The 22,259-nt window shown below is 37.0% G+C and overlaps 1 long non-coding RNA gene across 1 annotated transcript in view; it reads right to left on the minus strand.

The window, feature by feature from the left end:
- The window catches only part of LOC147577130 (uncharacterized), a 189,580-nt gene extending 167,710 nt beyond the window's left edge, over positions 1-21,870 (minus strand). Inside the window, exons 1-4 of the long non-coding RNA XR_015255755.1 lie at positions 21,764-21,870; positions 18,394-18,521; positions 16,004-16,110; positions 1,090-1,214 (exon numbers count right to left, since the gene is read on the minus strand). This is a non-coding gene — a long non-coding RNA (uncharacterized LOC147577130). The remainder of the gene's footprint in view (positions 1-1,089; positions 1,215-16,003; positions 16,111-18,393; positions 18,522-21,763) is intronic.
- Positions 21,871-22,259: the final 389 nt, after the last annotated feature.

Genomic DNA, 22,259 nt, shown 5'->3' on the forward strand with positions numbered 1-22,259 from the left:
TTGCTAATTTTGCGTCTGTGACATGGTCATTTATTGTGGATTTTCCTGTATTGTTCTAATTACCAATGAGGTCACACATCTTTCCAGATATTTAATGGTAACTTGTATTTGTTCTTTTCTAAAGAGCTTGTTCAAGTCTTATGCACATTGAAAGAAATTATTTCTACATGTTCCTACTGATTTGTAGTGATTGTAAATTTTGTCAGTTAATATGTTGCAAATGTCTTCTCCTATTAAATGGGTTTTCTTTATATTCTCTAAATACTGTACTCTAATGAGCAGACATTCATAATATTATTATCATCAATTTTCTCAATATTTCTCTTTGTGTCCTTTATGCCTTGTCATATATTGTTTAGTAAGTCCTATAACATTCAGAGTTGAACAACAATTATCCTATAGTTTATTCTAAAAGTTTAAAAAATTTGCCTTTTTAAGTCTGTCTTTGATTAAGCTGAAATTATTTTTTGCATATAATATTAGGAATATATTTTAATTTTTCTGCCATACAAATAATACAGTGCTTTTCATTTATAACAGCTTTGTAACAAATTTGTTATTAATAATACCATACAATTTCACTTATATGTAGAATTTAAAAGGCAAAAGAAATAAAACAAAACAGAAACAGATGCATAGATAATAGACAGCAATCTGGTAGTTGCCAGGAGAGGGAGGCGAAATAGGGTAAGGCGGTTAAAAGGTGTAAAATTCCAGTTATAAAATAAATAAGACACGGATGCAATGTACAGCATAGAGACTACGGTTAATAATAGTCAAACCATTTTGTATGGTGTTCGATTGTAGCTAGATTTAGTGTGGTGACCACTTTGTTGTGTGTATAAATGTTGAATCACTTTGTTGTATGCCTGAAACTAATACAATATTCTATGTCAACTACACTTCAACTAAAAAAAAAATTGTTCCGGCACTATGCTTTGAATATTTTAACATTTTCTCACTGATTTTCATTACTAGCCACATCATAAAATAGGTTTCCATGTTTGAGTCTGTTTCTGGTTGCTCTCTGTCCCTTTGGTCAATTCTGTGCCAATACCACACTGTTTTAATTACTATTAAAAATCTTACCTGATGATTCTTCTTCATCAGTGTCTTGACTTTTCTTAGCTCTTTTCTATCCCATAAATCTAGAATAAGTTTGTCAAATTCTTTGAAATATACTAGTGAGAGTTTGCTTTGCAATTTTATCAGATCTATAGATCAATTTGAAAAAAAATTGACAATTTTACTATATTGGGTTTGTCTACTGTAAAACATTACTTTTAAATATCTCAGGAAAACTATGCAAATTTTAGCTAATGGTCTCACATATATTTTGTTACGTTCATTCTTACAAGCTTTCATTTTTCTTATGCCATTGTAAATGACATTTTTGAGTTTCAAATTTACAACAAACCAATACCATATGTCACAGATAATGGCAGGGATCATATCATGAGTAAGACAAGATAGTAATGAAGAGAAGAAGGAATTGGGCCATGAATAGAATTTGAGATTTCACAGTGTGTAATTAAACACTATGAAGACACAACTTGGTCCAGTGGCTGTCTCTGGTGGTCTATGATTGGGGTGTAGGGGGGCACAAATAATTTTATATATTTAATTTTCCAAATTATTTCAGTATGTATTTTAGTATCATTTTAAGAGAAATCACTCATTTCATTGTTCTCCAGAAAATATTACACTCTGCCTAAACTACCTTTATATATGTGTGTGTACACGCATATGTATATATGTGTTTTTATTTTTGTTTTAACTCTGAAACAAGGTTCTCTGATCTCTCTAGTGGATGTGTTCTATTGTCTCACATGTTTTGGTCAGAAGGTGCTTATTCAATTCATGAAAATTCTTCTATGGGTAACGGTAAAACCATTTTATCCTTAGTAGAAATGAAGAATAATCCTTCAATATTAATAAACTATTTCTATATGTCATAAAGCTGTGATAGAGAGGAATCATATATTTCAATACTGCATTTTTCTTTTTTGAGTCAGGAAATCTCAATTCCTATATCTTGTCTTCCTGTGGTTAGTTCAGTCCAACAAATACCTCTTGAGGACTTTTTCTGTACCAGGTAGAATGTTACTTGCTGCAGAAAAACACGTAAGTTACGGTCTCTGTCTTAAGTGAGATAAATAGTTTCAACAACAGATGTATGAACAGAGCCCCAGATTGTAAGAAATATAACTTGGTTTCCTGCAAGAAGGAGGGCAGGTGGTCATGGAAATTTCAGAGTCATATTAGCAAATAATTTAATTATGTACATGGTTCTTTACGCATTGATTCAGATTCAAGTTCTTAATAACTTTCATATCCTAAAGATGTGAGTACAGTCCTGTTGCTGCCTTTCACACTTATGACTTGTTGCAGCAAGATGACTAATGAAAAGAGACTCCGTATCTGCCTCCGTCTAGTTTGGAAGGTACACAATATATATTTGGAACAATGGCTGAGTTAGTGCTATATAATATTATTACACGTCAGTCACTGTGGAATTGTGGTCTCAGAATTATTTTGTCAAGTTATCTCTCATTCTTTTTAATACTCTAAAGGCAGGGCAGAATGATCGAATGTTCTTTGACTGAATGAGAGAAAAAATGCACCCTGAACATGTGAAAAAATTTACTGTGATGAAAATAAACATATTTAAATTTGAAGTGAACTATTAAAAGAACAAATAGAATTATAACAGATCGGCACTGCATGGAGGTCAGGGAAATGGGGAGTGTACATACATTTTATTTATGTCCAGAAATGAGAGAACCAACTACTTAACAAGCTCTACGTCACTTGGGGGTCTTTTACTTCTCACCAAAAGCTGCAGTGGAGCATTATGTCTAAAGGAGCCATGCTAATAATTAGAAACATTACAAAGCATGCCAAGGTTATGTTCTTAGCAGGTAAAAAAAACATCGAGATTCAAACCCAGGACTGTCTAGTCCCCCAAGGATGTGCTCTCTCTTACAGCCTGCAATACTTCCCAGTTATCAGAACTGTGAAATAAAAGCATCACGGGAACCATACAGAGTGGGGTTGGCACACGGTGAGTGCTTAACAAACGCTAAATGTGGTCTGTTTCTGTTTTTATATTTTGCTACCATGTAATTAGAATCTTCTAGGGAAAAATAACCAACAGTCAGAGGGATCACCATCCCTACTTGGTTTGTATAGCCAGCATTTCTCACAGTGTGCTGTGTACCTGAAGCACTGGAATCATCTCGGAATTTTCTTACAATGTACATTCTGATAATGAAGGTTTAGAGAGGACCCCAAGATACTACATTTCTAATAAGGCTTGCAGATGATGCTGATGTTGCTGTTTCAAGGACCGCACTTTGGGCAGCAAAAGTTTACAAATCTGTCTCTGAGTCACCTGGTACATTTATTTAAAATGTACTGTCCCATAGTTACTGTCCCATAGTTACTTACTTAGAATACTTGAACGTAAGCCTTGGGAATATGAATTTTCCACACATCTCCTGGCACTTTCGCACACTAAAATTTAAGAACTATTTGTGTGTTCTGGGGTGCCTGGTGGCTCAGTCAGTTGAGTGTCCAATTCTTGATTTTGTCTCAGGTCACGACCTCATGGTTTGTGGGTTCGGGCCCTATGTTGGCTTTGCACTGGCAATGCAGATCCTGATTGAACTTTTCCCTGCTCCCTCATATTTTACCCTTTTCCTTCAGGGAGATAATTTCACAAAGAGATGAATCTGGATGAACAGTTATTCCAGATTTCTTCCCTGAGGTGAGTCTTCAGCCTAGAGTTTCTAGTGTGTGTGTGCGCGTGCATGTGTGTGTGTGTGTGTTACATTTCGGGATTAGGCTGATGAACCAGCCACCCATATTTAGAGGGCAATGGCCGTGTGGCTGTCCCTGAGAGTCACAAAGGAAATACAAACCAGGATATCTAAGAAGGTCAAGAGAAACATACAAACCCCGAGAACCTCAGACAAAAGTCACAGAAAGGACAGAATATAGAAGGATGTTCATGAGTGCTAAGAGGTTGGTTTTGTGTATCAAAACAGGATTCTTGGAGAAACTATCTTAAACAGCAGTCTGACAATGTTTAATTCATCTAATACTTACTGGAAGATATTACATGTGTCATGTGCTGGATAAAAGGATATAATCCTTTTCCTCATGGTAATTGAAATCTAGCAGAAGAAGATAGCTTAATAAGGAGAGGTTAAACCTGAGTTCCTGGTGGGAAGAAAGTCAAAGAGCAAAGTAACTTTTCCGGTCATTTTTTTAATTCAGTGAGAAAAACCTATGTTCACAAAGGTTTTTAATAATCTAAAATAACTGGAAAAATCCAAATATCCATCAACAGATGAATGAATAAAGAAATTGTGCTATATTCACACAATGGACCACTCCTCAGCCATAAATAAAATGAACAAATGATGTATGTAAAACATGAGTGTATCTCAAAAGCATTAAGAGAAAGAAGTCAGATATAAAACAATGTACATTCTGACTCAACCTACATAAAATTCAGTAGAAGGTAAAACTAATAATTATTAGCTAATATTAACACTGAGGTTGACAGTAATAAGGATTTCCACACCATGAATACCTACATTAGAAAGATTATTACATAATAATGTAAAACATATACACACATCTATATACCATGGTACATAGGTAAATGTGTATGTATACATCAATATATACATATTGTTCAGGAAAAGGCAGGTAGGGTTTATCTTGCAGAAGATCAAACAATTTATACGTGGAGATATTAATATAGCCAATATAGAATGGTGGGGTTAATTTATCAGTTTGTGAAGAAATTGAAAGGCCATGTCATGGAATTTTCGTTTGATTTGAGAGGCAGTTGAAACTATTATTTCAGAGAAGTAGATTAAGGCAATAGTGTCTAAGGAGTATGGTTCTGATTGTATAAGGTATTTTTCTTATTGTTCTTATAGAGTGAGACCTGGTGTGTCACAGACAGGAGGATGATTGATGTCAAGGAAGGACCTACAAGGAAAAGAAGGCACTTAACAAAAATATCTGAAATTAAAAGTGTTTCCCTTTTAGTGTAGGTCTGAAAAAGCAGCTACTTTTCTGTGAAATGTACTGGGTCAGAAATGGCAGGAGTTGATAGTAAAAAAGACATGAAACACCCAAAAGGAGGGAGAAGGCCAACTTTCTTGTCAGAAGGGGGTTTTGTCAACAATGGAAATGTTTAAAAGGAACAGCACTTTGGCAGAGAGGAAAAGGAAGTCAATATGGAAAATGTTTTGTTTTATGTTATAAAAAGACACAGAAGTGCAACCTCCAGGTGCAGAGGCATTGAGGTTCAGACAGAAAAGAAGTGCAGGAAGTGTAGGTCTGCTGGGCTGCATTTCAGCCAGATTTGTGTTTGATGAATTCTCCAAATCTCACCTAAGGGAAGGAAAATGGAATAAACCGTGAAAGGCAACCATAGAGCTTCTAATGGGATTTAGCGTAATTTTAATTGTGCATTATCACAATACTCCCATAGGGGGACTTCTCTCTGGAATATTCCAGGTCAGGGAATCTCCATCGAAAGGACACAGGATTTGGAGTCAGATCGTCCTTGGGGTAAAGCCAAGCTTGAGTAATTGCTTAACTTCTTTTAACTTCGATTTCCTCATAGACAAAATGGGATAATAACAGCATCCTCATAAGACTTGTGTTGAAGATTAAATGAGGTGATGATGGGTGTGAGATGCCAGGTTGGGTATCTCCTACATAATTTTCTCTCAAATATTGATCGTTACAAGTCAATATGATAGAGGATGTGAATGTCCTTTTAGTTTCAACACGTCTGTTATTCCCAGTATGTAAAATAGCACACCCCATTCTTCTCTCCTTCAATCGAATGTCGGCGTCCCCTCCTTTCAGTTGTATATATTCCCATTCTGAAACTTATTATTTTCAAAAAGTGCCAAGTTAATTGGCAGCAGTGATGCATGGTAAGATAGCATTCACTGCAATTTGTTAAAAGATCCATGGAATGTAATCAACGGCCATCAGTGATTCTTTCGTTTTTAATGAAAGAGCTAGATGTGTAATGCAGTGTTTTTCTTTCTTGGCCTTTGCCTGAAAATTTGCCCTGTTAACATATCATGCCTTGTTGTGACATTACAAGTTTTCTTTGAAAAAATCCCTTTCTCTCTGGAGCACCTGGGTGGCTCCGTTGGTTAAGCTTCTGACTTTGGCTCAGGTCATGAACTTGCGGTTCATGAGTTGGAGTTCCATGTCGGGCTCTTGTGCTGACAACCCAGAGCCTGGAGCCTGATATGTGCCTCCCTCTCTCTGTTCCTCCCCTGCTCACACTCTGTCTCTCTCTCTCTCTCAAAAATAAAGATTTAAAAAAAAATTAAAAATCCCTTTCTCTTAAAATGAAAACCAGCCAAGCAAAGTAAAAAGTATAATTTCCATGCACAAAAAGAACAAAAATCTCTGGGATTTATTTGTTTTTAGCTTCCAAACAAAATCCCCTTTGAAATATCTTGATGTATTGTGAATGCAGTAGTCCTCAAATTTATATCTGAATCAAATGTCTGTGTTTGCTAATCTCTTCACTGTTTTCTAAAGGTTGTCTTCCTTTCTGCTGAAATAATAAATGGGTAAATAGTCATATGTGAGATGCTTGCATCTTTAATATGCCAACACCTTCTGTCTTAGAGGCATATTGTGCCAGATGGAACATTTCACAAACACTATAACAGACAAATTACATTAGATACCCTGGCCAGCACAGTGACACACAGCACCTTGATATAACTCAATTTTGTCTTTGCCTACATCTCAACCATTGCATTTTAAATCAGCAGTGGGGTAGTATAAACGATCATCGCTGAATAGAATGATAAATCCATCCACTATGTTTATAAAGCATTCAGCTTCTATTAATTTTTTTCATAGCAATATTTATGCTAATAGTCAAACCTCAGAATGGCAAAGCAAGATTGTTTTTCCCACAAAACCATTCTCAAAAGACAGTACCTCTTTCTAAGAGTATTGTAAGGACTATGAGATGAAACAACTGAAATACACTTGAATCCTTGTTTTGGCATTTGCAGCTGAGCAAATGACTTAATGTAAACATTTTTTTAAGTTCTTTTTTTAAAGAAATTGGTAGCTTGAAGGTTGAAGATAAATAATTCCCATTACACAAAATATTATGACTTTTTGGTATTTAAAGAAGGAATATGCTTTTTTCCCCAATATATAAATGGGGAAAGTAAGAGAACACTCAGAAGTAAAATAGCAACTAGAGAGATGGATAGATGGATAGATAGATAGATAGATAGATGGACAAATAGAAAGAGCTCATCTATTCCTGGGAAGTCAAGAATAGAATTTATTTTTCCAGTTTGAATAATAAAATAGTTTCTTGCATAGTCTAAGTGCTTAATTTAAATAAGTGACTCTAGCTTAAAGGCTTTCGTGTAGGTGTTGTTTTAGACAGGAATTAATATCAGAAGTTGCAAGCATTTAAAGATAGAATTAAACATTCTTAAAAAAAATTATTTATGGCAAAGATGGAATTTTGACAGCCCCTTTTCTTCACAAAGACCTGTCTGTTCTCTGTTGCCTGCCCTATTAACTTTCAGGGCACTTATCTGGGGGCCTGACTTTGCAGGCCAAGGATTCACAGCAGGCCCTCCCCACTTCCCATCATAAGGAGCTTTTACACGAAAATGTTTCCATTCTCAAGACAAGGCGATAATTATTTTTCTTCATGATGTGGCTTGCCTTTACAATCTAGTTTATTATGCAATTTAGTAGAAACTAAGGAAAGCTTAAGAAATGCCTCATGAATTCATGGATTAAAATCATTGCCATAATTGGACACTCCTTAATCTCATGAAGGAGACAATGAAATTTATAGCTGCATGACTAAGTGCAGAAATTGACAACTTTTTTCAATTAGTGGTCTAAAATATAATTTCAATGTGCTAGTGATGGTGAGTTAATTAAAACATAAAGCACTGGTAAACCATGTAAATCAGAAATTGCATAAATCATAATAAAAATTCCTAAAATTTTATTCCTTTAAAAAAATAAATTTGTAGTAAGCATATTTGGAAATGTGTGATCAAAGAAAATACGTTATACAAACAAATCTGGTCAGTGAGTTAGCAAAGTATGTTTTTTTAAAAAATCTTTTGATACATCAGAATTGTTCTTTTTGCTGAATTAACTATTTGAGAAAGAAAAAATATATACATGATTAACTAAAACATTCATTATCATAATTTAATATGACCACCATTTAGAATAAAGAATCTGATTTGATAGTGGATCTCTTTTTTAAATGTTTTCCATTATAAAATTAACATAACACATTTTTAGAAACTACTGAAACAAAAAGGAAATATACCCATAATCTTAACACACCCATAATCTTAATACACATTTCGTTGTAGATTTTTAGTTTTACTTCCTATTCATTTTTTTTTATTATGCTGTCAGCCAGCTTATACAGCAATGTTCTGTTTCTTATTTTCTGTTGTATAGTCAGCATTTTGAGTCTATTAGTCTTTATAATACTCAATTTTAATAGTTGAAGAATATCCCATTCTGTAATTTTAAACCACCCCTTTATTATTGCACATGGGCATTTTCTTATCTGTAGTTTTACTGTAATTTGAATAGAATTGCCACTTTAAAAATGGTTGGAAGAGGTAGAATTGCTAGCTTGAAGCACATGAGCTTGAAATTTTTCTTTGGCTAGGCTTATTTCTTATTAGACTTTGAACAAAAGATACTTCGTACACAATTTAAAAACATATAAGTGAATGGATATTATCGTGAAGGTGTTCTTTCCATCTAAAAGTATTCCCCCAAAACTTATGAAGACTATGGAATCATGGGGAACTGAACTGGACTGCTCCTACTTACATGTGACCCAAGGCAAACCACTTAACATTTTCTTGGCCCCAGTTTTTCCAAGTGTACAAAAGTACAGTATTGGTATCTACCTCTGGGGTGTTTTGCTTGAGTATTAAACAAGAAAATACACGAAAAGTACTTAATGTGATATCAAGCAAATTGTAGGTCTCAGCAGTATTCCTTAATTCCTTAAAAATCAATGCTGGTATTGACAATAACATATACTCAGGCCCTTGCTAAATAAATTCATTAAATAGCATGTCTAAAAAAGCTTAGCTAACAATGCATGATTATTAAATTAATACTAGTAACTAAAACGTCCTGAAAAGTCTCAGATGGGCTGGGCTCTTTCCCCCCCTGGAATTGGCCAGCAGTTTGGGCATCATATAAACTCTCTGGATCAGGTATCTGTACGATTGATTGAATTGGCCAGCTAGTCGATCTGAATTGGCTCTTGAGACAGTATTTATCAAATAGATGTGTCTCTGAGTGACGTGGATGGCTATAGGCATCCACATCTCACACTTCCACAATGACGTGAGGATGTAATGTGTTCCTCTCAAGCTTTAATTTGGCAAGGAATCTCTGTCTCTGAAAGCAAGGATGTGACAGCTGTCTGAGGAGGCACACAATGTAAGGGAGGAATTACACAGCTGCAAAGACGGGGCGCTGCTCTGTCATTACCATCATCATCATTTAATATTTATCAGGGTGTCCACCATGTGCCTTGTGCTTTCCAGGCTGCAGGCATCCCTACGCCTCAGGAGAGAGAAGCAGATGAAAGTCAGCACATGCCAAAGATGAAACAAACACCCACCCTTCATCAGATGTACCTGCAATATTTAGAAAGATGCTACGTATTTCTGAATGCTGAGCTTGTACGTGCTGGTGGGCAGCTTCCCAGCCAGCAATAACAGGCTTCAAAAGGAGAAGAAGCAAAGGTGAGATTGGGGAATCTTTTTAAGCAATGATCCTGATGCAAAAATAAGGTTGAACACTATTTTGAAGGTACGTTCTTCCTCTTTGTCTCTGTTGCCCCAGACGTGAGGTAAAGAAAGTGGATGGGACATCTTGTTTTTCAAGTGTCACATTTAAGATGTTAAATCACTCAGAGAAACCATTCATTTCTGGGAGGTTACTGTAGAGTAATGGTCAACGGTCTGTACCAAAGTGAGGGTTTACATTTTGATATAAGACAATACTATCAGCAATTTTTAATGGTATACTTTTGCTCGATTTATTAATGTTTTTGACTGTAGGATAAATTAAGGAAAAAATAAAAATATATACAAAGAATATAATAAAAATTAATTCCTTAAATCTACCATGGTTAACATTTTGTGTACTGCATTTCTGTTTAGGCATTTCTCCATTTAGGAAAGACTTTCCTTCTGAAACTTAATTTTCATCATTAAAATCTAAGTAATTTCTCATTAAAAATTTATTTTTATTATTCTTTTAAATAGTTAATTAGCAAGAAATTCTTTATGACAAATAACTAGAAATTCTATTTCCTGGGACAAAAAGTCATGCCCATTTTAAATTTCAATGGATACTAACCAGTCTTTAAAAACACGCATATAGCAAAAGAAGTAAAGACAGAAGAGAATTAGGGGGACTAGAATTTCCCTTGTCCCTCAAACACAGCTATATTGAGGTCAGAACACTTGGAATACCAAGAATACAGGCTGCAGAGTGACAGAAAAATCTCCGCAGGTGGAAAGAGACAGCTTGGTGGCACAGCTGGGTGCATATATGCGAACTGGGAGAGAAAATGGACGGTATAGACATGGGGAGGGGTGGCAACGGGGAGGAACCCCTGTGGTGGAGAGACAAAAGGAGGAGAAAGAGAAGCTGTGGAAGTGTGGTACTGTATTTGTTTTTTTTTTTTTAATGTAATTTATTGTCAAATTAGTTTCCATACAACACCCAGTGCTCATCCCAAAAGGCGCCCTCCTCAATACCCATCACCCACCCTCCCCTCCCTCCCACCCCCCTTCAACCCTCAGTTTATTCTCAGGATTTAAGAGTCTCTTATGGTTTGCCTGCTTCCCTCTCTGTAACTTTTTTTCCCCCCTTATCCTCCCCTCTGGTCTTCTGTTGAGTTTCTCAGCACCCACATATAAGTGAAAATGTATGGTATCTGTCTTTCTCTGTCTGACTTATTTCACCTAGCATAACACTCTCCAGTTCCATCCACGTTGCTACAAATGGCCAGATTTCATTCTTTCTCATTGCCAAGTAGTATTCCATTATATATATAATCCACATCTTCTTTATCCATTCGTCAGTTGATGGACATTTAGGCTCTTTCCATAATTTGGCTATTGTTGAAAGTGCTGCTATAAACATTGGGGTACAAGTGTCCCTATGAATCAGCACTCCTATATCCCTTGGGTAAATTCCTAGCAGTGCTATTGCTGGGTCATAGGGTAGATATATTTTTAATTTTTTGAGGAACCTCCACACTGTTTTCCAGAGCAGCTGAACCAGTTTGCATTCCCACCAACAGTGCAAGAGGGTTCTGGTTTCTCCACATCCTCTCCAGCATCTATAGTCCCCTGAGTTGTTCATTTTAGCCACTCTGACTGGCGTGAGGTGATATCTGAGTGTGGTTTTGATTTGTAGTTCCCTGATGAGGAGTGATGTTGAGCATCTTCTCATGTGCCTGTTGGCCATCTGGATGTCTTCTTTAGAGAAGTGTCTATTCATGTCTTCTGCCCATTTCTTCACTGGATTATTTGTTTTTCAGGTGTGGAGTTTGGTGAGTTCTTTATAGATTTATAGATTTTATACTAGCCCTTTGTCCGATATGCCATTTGCAAATATCTTTTCCCATTCCATCGGTTGCCTTTTAGTTTTGTTGATTGTTTCCTTTGCAGTGCAGAAGCTTTTTATCTTCATGAGGTCCCAATAGTTCATCTTTTGCTTTTAATTCCCTTGCCTTTGGAGATGTGTCCAGTAAGAAATTGCTGCCGCTGAGGTCAGAGGGGTTTTTTCCTACTTTCTCCTCTAGGGTTTTGATGGTTTCCTGTCTCACATTCAGGTCCTTTATCCATTTTGAGTTTATCTTTGTGAATGGTGTAAGAAAGTGGTCTAGTTTCATTCTTCTGCATGTTGCTGTCCAGTTCTCCCAGCACCATTTGTTAAAGAAACCGTCTTTTTTTCCATTGGATATTCTTTCCTGCTTTGTCAAAGATTAGTTGGCCATACATTTGTGGGTCCAATTCTGGAGTCTCTATTCTATTCCATTGGTCTATGTGTCTGTTTTTGTGCCAAAACCATGCTGTCTTGATAATTACAGCTTTGTAGTAGAGGCTAAAGTCTGGGACTGTGATGCCTCCTGCTTTGGTCTTCTTCTTCAAAGTTACTTTGGCCATTCGGGGCCTTTCGTGGTTCCATACAAATTTTAGGATTGCTTGCTCTAGCTTTGAGAATAATGCTGGTGCAATTTTGATTGGGATTGCATTGAATGTGTAGATTGCTTTGGGTAATATTGACATTTCAAAAATATTTATTCTTCCAATCCATGGGCACGGAATGTTTTTCCAATTCTTTGTATCTTCTTCAATTTCCTTCATAAGCTTTCTATAGTTTTCAGCATACAGATCTTGTACATCTTTGGTTAGGTTTATTCCTAGGTATTTTATGATTCTTGGTGCAATTGTGAATGGGATCAGTTTGTTTATTTGTCTTTCTGTTGCTTCATTATTAGTGTATAAGAATGCAACTGATTTCTGTACATTAATTTTGTATCCTGCGACTTTGCTGAATTTATGTATCAGTTCTAGCAGACTTTTGGTGGAGTCTATTGGGTTTTCCATCTATTTGTGGTGTACAAGAGAGTCATTTTAGACATGAGGATACCTTCAGATGTATTTGGACAAGAGAAAAACCTCTCCGGACCACAGACTGGGGATGAGAAATACAGAGGGAGCCAGTCGCTACTTTGCAAACAGCCTCAACAGCTAAGGATTGTTTTCAGGGTTGCGAGACTTTGTCCAGACCAAAGCTTTCCAAGTGTGTGCACCAGCTCCAGGGCTAGGTAGTTATCTTGGAGGTGCACAGGGAGAGAATAGGACCCCCTCCCTTGAGTACTGTGTGAAGAGGGTATATTGCCCCCCAAGGACAAAAGACCCTGCAGGTGCCAGCCAAAGGCCCCTTGTCAACTGGGTGGAGTGGTGCTACCCCAGAACTGGATTTGTGTGGTGTGGGATCCTTTAAGACGGTGCATTTTGCATCCCAGCCAAGGGCCTAGGTGGTGAGGGAGACAGTGGAGCAGGGCAAGCTGACCACCTGCACTACTCTGTGAGGACTGCCTGAACAGCTGGTTTGAAACACCAAGTCTGGGGAAGAGAAATTGGAGTGTCACCATTTTCCTCCCCAACACCAACACGGTGGGGTTTCAGAGAAGAGAACAGCGGCCCCCAGTGGAGGTGGGACCTACTTACACCAAACCCTGCCCATCTGTTCCTGGTAATTTACACTGAGCAAGCCAGATGGCCTCGCCTCCTCCAGACCAGCACAGCCACCGGTCCTAGGCACCAACAGACAACTGTCTGAGGTTTTGTATGTTTATATTATTTGGTTTTGCTTTTTATTTTCTTCCCTTCTGTTCTCTTTTCCCTTCTGTTTCTTTCTACCCTCCTCTTCCCCCCCAACCTTTGGAATCAGGCTCATAGTTTCTGATTTGATTTTTGATCAATTCTTATTGTATTTCTATATCTGTATCTATATATCTATATCTATATACACACACACTGTATATATATATATATATATACACACACACATATATACATGTATCTATATATAAATATCTATATATCAATATATAAGTTTATATAGATATCTACATATAAGGCTATATCTATTTATCTATATATTAATTTACATATATATATGATATATATATATATCATATATATATATTTTTTTTCTTTCTCTGTTCTGGTTGTTTGTTTAATCAGGGATTTTTATTCTTTTAACACCTTTTCTGTATCTTTCTTCTTTATTTCTCTCTCTCTCTCTCTCTCTCTGGCTTAAGCCTTATAGTTTCTTTGATTCTCTGTCTGGTCTTTTGTTTTCACCCCTTTCATCTTTCTCTTTGTATGGGATAATGTTTCCCCCCCTTTCTTTTTTTCCGTGGTTATTTCAATGAACAAATCAAATCACACCTGGTGGAAGGTACAAACAATCCACCACTACGAGTAAGGAGGAGATTTGCAGAGGACTGACCAGTGGGAGAGGGCAGCCAAATATGCAAAAAGAGAGTGCATGCAACACACTCCAAAAACACTTCCTGAAGTGCCAGGTCCTGGACAGTGTATGACCCCTTTTTAATATAGTAGTTCTCACAGGTCCAGGATACATAGCAAGCTATTAAAACACATAAAAGACACAAACCAGGCCAAAATGACAAAATGGAAGAATTCTCTTCAAAAGAAATTCCAGGAAGAAATGACAGCCAGAGAATTGGTCAAAACAGATATAAACAATATATCTGAACAATTTAGAATAACAATCTTAAGACTAATAGCTGGATTTGAAAAAAGCATAGAAGACAGCAGAGACTCTATTGCTGTGGAGATCAAAGACCTAAGAAATAGTCACGATGAATTAAGAAATGTTGTAAATAGGTGTAAAATAAACTAGGTGCAGCGACAGCAAGGATGGAAGAAGCAGAGGAAAGAATAGGTGAAATAGAAGATAAAATTATGGAAAATGATGAAGCTGAAAAAGAAGGAAAGGAAATTACTAGACCTTGAGGGGAGAATTAGAGACCTAAGTGATTCAATGAAATGAAATAACATCCATATCTTAGGCATTCCAGAAAAAGAAGACAGAATGAGCCAGAAGGTTTATTTGAACAAATTATAGCTGAGAGCTTTCCTAATTTGGGGAAGGAAAGAGACATCCAAGTCTAAGAGGCATACAGAACTCCTTTCAAAATCAACAAAAACAGGTAAACACCATGATATATCATAGTGAAACTGGCAAAATACAAAGATCAAGAGAGAATTCTGAGAGCAGCTAGGGACAAACAGGTCTTGACTTACAAAGGTAGACACATGAGGGTAGTAGCAGACCTGTCCACTGAAACTTTACAGGCCAGAAGAGACTGGCAGGAAATATTCAATGTGCTGAATAGGAAAAATATGCAGCCAAGAGTCCTTTATCCCACAAGGGTGTCGTTCAGAATAGAAGGAGAGATAAAGTCTTTCCCAGACAAACTGAAGCTAAAGGAGTTCATGACCACTAAACCAGCCCTGCAGGAGATCCTCTGCTTCCTTCTGCTCTGTGAGTGGAAAGCAGCAAAGACTACAAAGGACCAGAGACATTGCCACAAACACAAAACCTACAGATAACACAGTGAAACTAAGTTCGTATCTTTCAATAATCACTCTGAATGTAAATGAACTAAATGGCCCAATCAAAAGACAGGGTATCCGAATAGATTAAAAACAAAAACAAAAAAAAAGATGCATCTACATGCTATCTACAAGAGACTCATTTTAAACCTGTGGATACCTGCAGATTGAAAGTGAAGGGGTGGAGAACCATTTATCATGCTGTTGGATGCTAAAACACACACATATACACTAAGAATCTACTCCTACAAGTAATTTATGAGAATTTCCCTCTGTTTATGCCCTTGCCAAGCCTGGATACTGGCTAAAGTTTGACATTTTATTATTGTTATATTTGTTTTTTTTATATAAAAATTGGTTAAAGAATTATTTCATATGTTTATTTGACCATTTTAGATTTTTCTTATGTGAATATATTATTTATTTCACCACTGAAAACTTGGCTATCTTTTTTTCTTTTTCCCCTGACCTGTGTTAGCTCTTTACATTTTCTGGTGTCAAAGCAAAAATTGCACCAGACAAAAATAAACACACAAGGAAGACTTTATTCAAGGCCATTTCAATAGGGTAGAGGCCAGAACTCCGAATGAACTCAACTCTGTGGAATTGAAGGGCAGGGAAGTTCTAAGTATGGGGGTGAGACAGAGAACGCAGGTCATCTGTGTTTACTAACTAGCTTTACCCAGGAGAAAGTAAACTTTCTCATAGAGCTCTGACAGGAGGGAGACTCATACCTTCCCAAAGAAACTGGAGATACACGTGGGGTTCTGTCTCGCTTGAAGATTGCATTTCGAAGAAGTAGCTCCTGGGTCCTTGAGAAAGGTATTCTTGGGTCATAAAGCTATCAAGAGATGTTTTAAAATTTTTACAGAGAAGATTATAGGAAGATGGCAGAGTAGGAAGCACCAGGCATCTATCTCACCAGCTAGACAATAACTGCACTGGCACAATCTATCTGTGTAACTGCTTCGGAAATTTAGAGCCTACTGATTGCTTGACACTTCTAGGGGAAGATATGATTGGTAAATCAAGGTTTATTTTGCTTAATCCCATCTCTTATCACTGCAGCAGCTACCTAGCCCTAGCCCTACTCATGGCACACAGCTATGCACCCACTCCATACACACAGCTTGTGGGGACCAGAATGTACAAAATGCACCCTATTCTCCAAATAGTTGGATCTATCCTTTAATTGCGGGCTGCGGCTTCCAGTTACAAAGGTACAGACAAAAAAAAAGCTGCGGCCATTGTTGCATTTCAGCCATAATTATGACCCGCTCCCCCACCCCACCCCACCCCAACTGAACTTCTGGGAGATTTAAAGGGCCAGTGCCCTTCTTCCTCATCGTCTTTACCTGTCCCCCATTTGGGGAGCCAGACATTAAAGACTGGAACATTCAAAACCAGTTGCATTTATGGGGAAAGTTAGAAAGTGACCATGTATTCTCAGGGAGAGGCAGTATGGTGGTGCCTTAAAAAGTTAAAAATAGAATTACATCTGGTTCAAAATTCCACTTCTGGGTATATACCCAAAAGAAGTGAAATCAGGTTCTCGAAGAGATATTTGCACACTCATGTTCACAGCAGCATTATTCACAAAATGCGAAAAATGTGGAAGCAGCCCAAGTGTCCATCAAGAGTTGAAAGGATAAGCAAAATGTGTATACACATACAATGGAATTTTATTCAGCTTTAAAAAGTAAGGACACTCTGACATATGTTGTAACATGGATAAAACCTGATGACATTATGCTAAGTACAAGTGAGTCACAAAAAGACAAATTCTGTACGTTCCCACTTATGTGAGGTACTCAGCGTAGTCAAAATCCTAGAGAAAAAAGTAGAATGGTGGTTGTCAGTGTCTGGGGTGCAGAGTTTCATCTTCACAAGATTAAAAGGGTTGGATATGATGATGATGATCATGATGGTTGCACAACATCATGAATATATTTAATAGCACTTCATCGTACACTTAAAATAGTAAAGATGGCAAATTTGATGTTATGTGTATTTTACCACCATAAAAAAATACTGGAAAAAAAAGATTTACATATATCTCAAAGGGGCACAGAAAGCACTTACAAGCTTTCTAAAGAAAATGCTCTAAAACAAGTAGGTCAGGGCCTAGAATCAGGAAGAAGCTGAGGGGAACATTAAGAAAGGTTGTTGAATTCTATGTTACAAATATTTTCTCCAGGTCTGCCACTGACATTTTAACTTCTATGCTTTTTTTGTAAAAGGATTTTAATTTTTATAGAGTAATTAAGTATTTTATGATTTGTATTGGTTTCAGAAGATTCTAAGTTTAAAAATATATTTTTCCATTCTCTAAAGTGTGTATTTTGGATATTGGTATTAATTCATCTGAACTTATTTTTAGAAACTAATATTTTTCTCCAAATTCTATGGCTAAATATCCTACTACCACTTATTTACCGGTCCATCCTCTCTTGTCAGTGTTAATGCCAACTTTATTTTATACCACGTGGTGTTAATCATGGGGCTACTACTGATCTGACTCTAGTCTGCCTATGTATCTGTTTAGAATTCATGAATGAGGAGAAACAGACTATGTAAAGAATAGTGAAAGAGAGTGTTTGGGGCTGAGAAAACAGAAAACGTAGAAGTTCCGAGATGGGAAGGATCTCGTTTTTTTAAGAAGGAACAGGAGGTTGGCATGTCTAGAACACAGTAGGTCAAGAGGAGAACGGTTCAAGATCAAGTTTAAAATATGAGGGGGGCCGATCACACGCGGTTGGTGGTGCTTCTGCCTAGTGAAACTCACAAGGAGTGTGGGTGGACACATTTGTGGTCACTGCTTTTCTGGAGAAAATTAGAGACAGGTAAGGTCTGTCTCTTCTCCAGGCCTCCCTGGACCTCTGTCCTCCTCAGACCAGTTACAGAAGAACCTCCATTGGATGGTTAGGGAAATCTCAGAAAAGTACAGTGTGGAGATTATGTGGAAGTTCAATCTAAATTACTTGCTCCCTTAGATTATGCAGAAGCTCTTCCAGACTTAGCTGTTGAAACAAGTGTCCTATATAACTTTCTCTCTCTAGACCCCAGGGCCCACTCAGTCTCATCTTCTCCCCACAGCCCTTTTAAATTTTCCCCAGGTCCACACCTTTAGACATTCCGTAAAAAAACACACTGGTCTTCCAGGGATAAGGAGCTTCATCCTCTTCAGCACCTTACAAAGTTGTGAGCCGGTGGGATTCACTTATATGCCAGATTATCTTACCATAAAGATGCCTGAGGAGAAGGAGGAGACAGAAATCATCAGGTTCCATTAAAGTGTTACCTTTGGTTTCCTAAACTTTCAATATCCAATGACATCTCTATGTTATAGTATATTCCTTCTTTTTAATGGCTTTTAATGTTAATATAATACGTGGATATTTAAAGATCTATACTGGTATCATGGATTGCAAGCAAATATCTGAAGAATAATAGAAAACCTCAGAGCCTTTGGTATTTTTGGAGTGGATGGGTGGGTACCGGTCATATATCCTCATAGGCAAAGTCTTAAAAATTTGAAGATGATTATGGTGATAAAACCTGCACTTAAATAATGTATTCACGTATGATCACATATACTATCCTATTTGAGTCTCACAACATCCTTAGAGATAGGTTTAATTATTATTTTCGCCACCTTACAGCTAAGAAACAAGTTCAGTAAGAAGAAATTGCTTTATTAATAACATATATGCACACAGAAGATGGATCTGGAACCCAGTTTCTCTAACTTTGTAGCCATTCTGTCCTTATTCTACTAAAAATTTTTTTAACGTTTATTTATTTTGGAAAGAGTCAGAGACAGAGTGTGAGGGGGGCAGGTACAGAGAGAGAGGGAGACACAGAATTCAAAGCAGGCTCCAGGCTCCGAGCTGTCAGCAGAGCCTGATGCGGGGCTCAAACCCACAAATGGCGAGATCATGACCTGAGCCAAAGTCGGACGCTCAACCGACTGAGCCACCCAGGCGCCCCTGTCCTTATTCTATTTAACTAGGGAGGCAGCAATATTGTCACTCTACTCTTTACATTTTTTTAAGGGCTACTATTAGGAAAACGAACAATTAACTCACTATTAGAAAACCAAAAAACATTGTTACTTCTTAGTCATGAAGGCAGAAAGATTATGCTAACAGAAACTTGAACTAATGAGTAACCTTTTATCATGAATTATAATGTAATACCTGTAACATTTAGCTGTAACAATATTTTAATTTTGTGAAGCTTTCTGTAGTACTGTTGGCACACTTATATGAAAATCAAGCAGAAAGAAATATTGAAAGAATCTTAATGGGAGCCATTACACAAATAACCTGCATCCTCAGAATATTTATAAGTCAAAGAAAAACTATTCCATTTCTCCATTTGAGAAATGAAGGAACTTTGGCCTGAGGAAAACTTGAGAAGCCACTGATAGCTTTACTTGGACATATTTTTGGAATCTCTATGTTCATCTCCTCCTTTTCTTGTGATTCTTCTTCACCATTTCTCCTACCTCACCTGGGGTGTTTTCATGACAGTGTTCATTCAGATACATAAATGTTCTCCAGCAATATGCATTTTAGAGTGGCCCTTACTGTATTTTGAAGATGGTTTTAGCTCTTCAGGGAAAACAAAATAAAGACAAGTCTTTAATTATAAGCTGAATTTCCAGGCAACAAGCGCTATTTCTACTGTGTCATTTAGCCATAGACATTCTTTTATGTAGACACTGGGTAGTGTATGTGGAATAGTGATCGTTTCTCTTGAGTATTATAATTTAAGAGCTGCTTGGGTGCACTGGAGATGATAACGTGCTCCCTTTGTTATAGTAAGAGGCTATCACACCGGTCAGAGTGGCTAAAAGGAACAAATTAGGAAGCTACAGATGCTGGCAAGGATGTGGAGAAATGGAAACCCTCTTGCACTGCTGGTGGGAATGCAGACTGTTGCAGCCATTCTGGAAAACAGTGTGGAGGTTCCTCAAAAAATTAAAAATAGACCTACCCTGTGACCCAGCAATAGCAATACTAGGAATTTACCCAAGAGATACAGGAGTGCTGATGCACAGGGGCACATGTACCCCAATGTTTATAGCAGTGCTTTCAACAATAGCCAAATTATGGAAAGAGTCTAAATGTCCATCAACTGATGAATGGATAAAGATGTGGTTTATATATTCAATGGAATACTATTTGGCAGCGAGGAAGAATGAAATCCTGCCATTTGCAGTAACATGTAGAGAACTGGAAGGTATTATGCTGAATGAAAGAAGTCAGTCAGAGAAGGACAGACATTCTATGTTTCCACTCATATGTGGATCCTGAGAAACTGAACAGAACACCATGCGGGAAGGGAAGGGGAAAAATAGAGACAAACAGAGATGGAGGGAGGAAAACCATAAGAGACTATGAAATACAGAGGACAAACTGAGGGTGGATGGGGCCTGGGGGAGAGGAAAAATGGGTGATGGGCATTGAGGAGGGCACTTGTTGGGATAAGCACTGGATGTTGTATGTAAGCCAATCTGACAATAAATTATACTCATTAAAAAAAGAGGCTAGACTTTATATTCTTAATTCACAGTCGCTTCCTTTTATCGAAAACTCTTCAAAAACATAGGTCATTTGATTGTCTTGCAGCTAAAATTTAGGGAGAATAATACTTGGCATATAGTTAATAATGCATAGGGATACCAAACACGTATTTGTGAGAGAAAACACTCTTTCTGAGTTGAACGGATAATTTGCAACCTGCAAAAACACTCTGACAAACTGAGCCCGGCAAATTGGCCATTTCAGGTCAGCTTGGCTGTTCTTGATGTATTCAATGCTGAACAATGTCATAACAACACTGCATTTTATTTCTACAATCTCCATGCACTATAAAGGAAGTCCCCTAGGTGCTAAATAAGACTAAGAGCAGTGAAAAGTTGTACAATAAACTCACAAATAATTTAGCCATTCCAAGTGGATTTATAATACACCTTTTGTGTCGAAATGACACAACACAACAAAGAAAACAAATCTCAAATTAGTGTGTGTGTATATAAAATTAAAATTATATATTACACGTAAATATACAATTTAAAAGCCAAGAAAAGAACATTGGAGAAGAAAAAGAAAAAGGAAAAGGAAGTTGACTGGAATAGCGGATTGTCTCCTCAGAGCCAGAGGGTCCCATTTCTCTTTAGCAACAGGACAGATAGAATCCTCTTGATTGATTTTTTTTTCTGTGGTTTGAGCTCTGGTTCTGAGGCTCTTTGTTGAGCATTCGTAGCTAGATTAGGAGTCCAGATAAACTACGGTTCCTGTTTTAATTAAGACCAGGAGGCAGCCATAGGAGTTCTTTTGAAATAAATTACAGTGTATTTTCTCCATGAAGAGAATCAGGAAGCTAGAGCACAATAAGAAAGAGAATGAAAAGTAAAGGAAATGGGAAAATGCATTGGATGGTACCACTGATTGTTACCAAAAATTAATTTGTTTTTTTTTGTGAACCTTTTCATCAGGAGAGTCTCCATCAAGTGCAACATGATGTTTCCAATGAATGTCCTCAAGGCAATAGAAGTAAAAATTCACCCTGTGTTGCAGCAAATGCTCACCCTGAAATTGAACAGAAGCGATCAATTCAAGTCCAAACAATAACATTTAAACAAATAATAAGAAAGACTCCAGATCAGGGGATGATATAATTAAAAGGCAGCCTCTTGAGAACTGAAAAGGTTTGGGGTTTAAAAAAATCCAATTTCAATAAAAAGAAACCTGTTGAAAAATGTAATCATATTTCAAAATAATTCACTTTTAGAGGAAAATACTTTTTTTTTTTTTTACATATTCAATTCAGAATGGAATATTGAACCTGAGTATACAGAGGATAGCAAGGGCTGCTTTAAAGTGTTTTCATTATAATTGCTTTGATTTTCTTTGTTACGATTGCTTGCAAGATCTCAGAGGGCAGATGATTATTATCTCTATTTTTTTCAGAGAAAGAAAT

The sequence above is a fragment of the Puma concolor genome, chromosome C2 (genome assembly GCF_028749965.1).
Source record: "Puma concolor isolate L17-30 chromosome C2, mPumCon1.1.hap2, whole genome shotgun sequence".
Lineage (NCBI taxonomy): Eukaryota > Metazoa > Chordata > Mammalia > Carnivora > Felidae > Puma > Puma concolor.